Genomic DNA, 5,000 nt, shown 5'->3' on the forward strand with positions numbered 1-5,000 from the left:
ATTTTAGATTTGAAAACAATCATGTTTTCGGTGCTGATGCGGTGTGACTCGTTCAACATGTGAGTGGGTGGCGCTGCCAACAAGCATCTAAAGCTGTCACAAAGAACCGGCAAAAGTAATGATTTTAATATGTCAAATATGGAGACATTTTAATTGTTTATTAATAAACAAGTGTTTTCTGTGTCGACTGCAAAGATGAAGTTGACGATGCGTCGCGATCTTCTCAGAACGCGCCAGAGAGAAATGCACATTTCATAAGCAGAAAGCAGTCTGTTTTCCTTCGTTTTGAATTGTTCTGTTTAAAAGTAGACATTTCAAGCTTTCTATATATTTCTCAGGTCTGTGAGGCAAGTAGCCTACCTTACGCTGAGTTTCGGTTCATTTATGAGACAAGAGTCCAGTTCACTCGCCCGCGCCTCCGTGTCATGATTATCTATTTTCTACTATATTTACTTCTTATTTATTAAATCCAGATGAAACATTGATTAAAATTAAGATTCAATTAATAAAAAAACGAAATTCACTTTAAAGAAAGGCTTTGTGCTTTCTGTTTGAGGTCTCTGTGAAAGTCGCTTTCAGAGCAGTCATGTCCGTAATGGAGAACTGAGCCCGTAACATTTTTTTTTTTTTTTTTTACACACATAAATGCGAACACGAAAAATTAAATAAAAATAATATTTTATGTTCTGTGGAGGCCGATCTTTATTCATCCGGTGGGTATATATCTTTTGGTTTGCACAGTGTAATTTATAGCCTAGAATTACTAAAAAATATTTTGCCATTTAAAAGTTAAAGATTGTTTGTGTCACGTCACATGTGTATTTCCCTCATATTAAATATAAAACGCATGTGTAGACTGATATTTTTCTAATGTCTTGACTCCTTTCAGACGTTTCAAAATATTGGTATTAAATGCATTTTCTGAGAATTTATATTTCAAGTTTTGACTGCAAATGTCACGTCCATAACACTGGAATCGCCCAATTTTAACGAATTTACTAGTTTAACTAGTTTTTATGGTGTATGTCTACGTATTTTATTATGTTAACTTAAATTGCTTTAAACAGGTTATCGAAGCCCTCGCCCCGCGGCAAATATCCAGATACTTACATAATTGTGATGAATTTAATCCTTTGCAAGTTGTCATTTTGCAGTGTAAGATTACCGTTAACACCTTTAAATATTACATAAATGTATTATGTATTTTTTATTAAACTTAGTGAGTATATAAATCAGCATCAAATCAGCATCAAAGAGTAATTCTTGAAAAAATCTGCACAGTAATTTGATAAAATCTAAACATGTTAATAAAAACAAATTACTATTAGTAGGCTACTCTTATAAAATTCAATCAGGCAATCATACATTTCACAATTTTATATTTATATACAGTATGAATGTCAAGAATTCAGAAGTGTAGGCTATATACACTCACCTAAAGGATTATTAGGAACACCATACTAATACTGTGTTTGACCCCCTTTCGCCTTCAGAACTGCCTTAATTCTACGTGGCATTGATTCAACAAGGTGCTGAAAGTATTCTTTAGAAATGTTGGCCCATATTGATAGGATAGCATCTTGCAGTTGATGGAGATTTGTGGGATGCACATCCAGGGCACGAAGCTCCCGTTCCACCACATCCCAAAGATGCTCTATTGAGTTGAGATCTGGTGACTGTGGGGGCCATTTTAGTACAGTGAACTCATTGTCATGTTCAAGAAACCAATTTGAAATGATTCGAGCTTTGTGACATGGTGCATTATCCTGCTGGAAGTAGCCATCAGAGGATGGGTACATGGTGGTCATAAAGGGATGGACAATGGTCAGAAACAATGCTCAGGTAGGCCGTGGCATTTAAACGATGCCCAATTGGCACTAAGGGGCCTAAAGTGTGCCAAGAAAACATCCCCCACACCATTACACCACCACCACCAGCCTGCACAGTGGTAACAAGGCATGATGGATCCATGTTCTCATTCTGTTTACGCCAAATTCTGACTCTACCATCTGAATGTCTCAACAGAAATCGAGACTCATCAGACCAGGCAACATTTTTCCAGTCTTCAACTGTCCAATTTTGGTGAGCTCGTGCAAATTGTGGCCTCTTTTTCCTATTTGTAGTGGAGATGAGTGGTACCCGGTGGGGTCTTCTGCTGTTGTAGCCCTTCCGCCTCAAGGTTGTGCGTGTTGTGGCTTCACAAATGCTTTGCTGCATACCTCGGTTGTAACGAGTGGTTATTTCAGTCAAAGTTGCTCTTCTATCAGCTTGAATCAGTCGGCCCATTCTCCTCTGACCTCTAGCATCAACAAGGCATTTTCGCCCACAGGACTGCCGCATACTGGATGTTTTTCCCTTTTCACACCATTCTCTGTAAACCCTAGAAATGGTTGTGCGTGAAAATCCCAGTAACTGAGCAGATTGTGAAATACTCAGACCGGCCCGTCTGGCACCAACAACCATGCCACGCTCAAAATTGCTTAAATCACCTTTCTTTCCCATTCTGACATTCAGTTTGGAGTTCAGGAGATTGTCTTGACCAGGACCACACCCCTAAATGCATTGAATCAACTGCCATGTGATTGGTTGATTAGATCATTGCATTAATGAGAAATTGAACAGGTGTTCCTAATAATCCTTTAGGTGAGTGTATTAATATAGGCTACAATTAAATTATTGTGCAGGCTAGGTATAAAAAATATGTGCCTTTAAAAATCTTTCAGTGCACAAAACCATGATAATATGAAACGCTTCAAAACAGAGCGCACAAAGCGCGTATATGTGCATCGCGGGTGCAGAATGATGTGCTCAAAGCAACATGGAGTCACAGTGTGCAGCGCTGCACAGCAGCACAAGTGCGCATTTAAAAGTTCACTGCACAAAGCGAAGAATGTCGAGCGCGGAAATCCTAGAGTACGTTATATCTGTCCAACAGTTTATTGATCATTTGTTTCTTCACAGTTTTAAATTAGTTATTGTGAGTTTGATGCCGATTTATAGTCCCTGTGATATGTGTGATCTAACAGGCACACGCGAGTCGGTTAACAACAGCAACAAACGTAAAATACAAATACACAAAATAAAGTTATTTTATGCAAATCCAAATTGGAGAGAGTTTTACCGTGCATCCTGCTGTAACCGGACGAGGCGCGCGCGCTGTTTGAATACTGAATGGAGAATGATTGACAGCGCAGAGGGAAAACGAGTTTCCGTAAACTTTAATTTAATGATGTAAATAGACTTCTGTACCTCACATTAAGCTATGGAATGGCTTCAGATGACTTTGTGAAATTATAATCAGACCCTCTCTGACCCAAGTCACCCAAACTGACATGAAGAAAGCGCGAGGCGCCGAAAAGCTCGCTGTTTGCATCCCTGTTTAAAGCTTTGCCGGGTAAACATTTCTTTGGCATTCTGTTCTGACATGATGCACTTTTTCTAAGCGTGAACTGAAGTGCGCGCGCACTGTCAAACAGCGCCAAACTGGATTTTTGTTGGGTCAGACCCATCTGATATTGAAGGGGGGCTGATAACGCGAGATCAACATGGAGCTAAATGAAAAAAAAATAGCACCAAACAAGCCACTTTGAAATGTTGCTGTTTTCATGAATATAAAAGTTGGGTGACCCTCCCCTAAAAAGTTGGATGACCCTCCCCTCAACAAAAAATAAAAAGACATGACCCTCCCCTATTTTCCTCCGGTGGCCCCTTCCATAAATACCGAACGGTCCCTAATTAATCAAAATCAATTGACACGAAGTCGCACAACAACAACAACAACAACAAAAAACTATCCAGTGATGAAATGTTTTCTGTGTTGGCAAATCTTGTGCGATATCCTAAACTGCTGAGATAAAGACAGCGCGTGCCGTAGACTACACGTCCGATTCGCGAACTAATGATTCCTTTGAACCGATTCAATTTAATGAATGGTTTAAACAACTGACCTGTCCAACACTGAACTCACGAGACGTCTGAATTGGTGTATTAAAAAATCTGTAACACTTTACAATAATGTTCTATTTATTAAACTATTTAACTACATTAGTTAACATTTACTATTAGTAAACTGCACTTCCACAACATTGTTAATTTCAACATTTAGGCTATAGCCTACATTATTGAAATCAAAAGTTGTACAGTATTTGTTAACATAGTTAATGCACTGTGAAGTAACATTACCAAACAATGAACAGCTGTATTTTTATAAACTAAGATAAACAAATATTAATAAATACAGTAACAAAAGTATTGCTCATGGTAAGTTCATGTTAGTTATTAGATACATTAACTAATGTTAACAATTCAAACCATATCCTAAAGTTACAAACAAATAATTTACTCTAATTTAAATAATACTCTGATGTTTAAATCATTTAAAATGAGAATGTAAGTGTGCTTACCCCATTTTTGTTTATAAGAAAAAAATAGATTAGATTTCATATCGCAATATATATCGCAGAAAAATTAAATATCGCAATGTCATTTTTTCCCAATATCGTGCAGCCCTATGGTACATGCACTTTTGTAAGTTGATTGCACTGAAATGTGTGTTGGCAGTGCCTGTACACAACCATCATAAAATGATAAAAATCCATCCAGTGTTTTTTTTTTTATCTTCTTATGTTTTCCCGTCTCATATCAAGCCGTTCGACCATGTGACGTCACACGGTTTATTAACCTTTATATTAATCTTTGCAAATCGCTAGCACGCTTCACGATGAATGCAGCTGTTTACACTCAGGGTACATTACGGCATGTTTTTTATGTACGACGTTCTCTATATAATTCATAATCCCACGTTTATAATGAACAACGCGTTATTGGTTATTGTGTTATTGTGTTACGGTGTACACACAGAACAGAGGGATGGGGTGAGCAAAGCTCATTATCATTTAAAGACACATGCACTTAAACGGCGTGCTGAAAACAGAGCTGTTTTTGACCAGGTAAAATTAGTGTTTTCTTACAATACTAATGAGAATTTTTAATTAAAGTAT

The sequence above is a fragment of the Leuciscus leuciscus genome, assembly GCF_965113295.1.
Source record: "Leuciscus leuciscus genome assembly, chromosome: 17".
In the NCBI taxonomy this organism is placed as follows: Eukaryota; Metazoa; Chordata; class Actinopteri; order Cypriniformes; family Leuciscidae; genus Leuciscus; species Leuciscus leuciscus.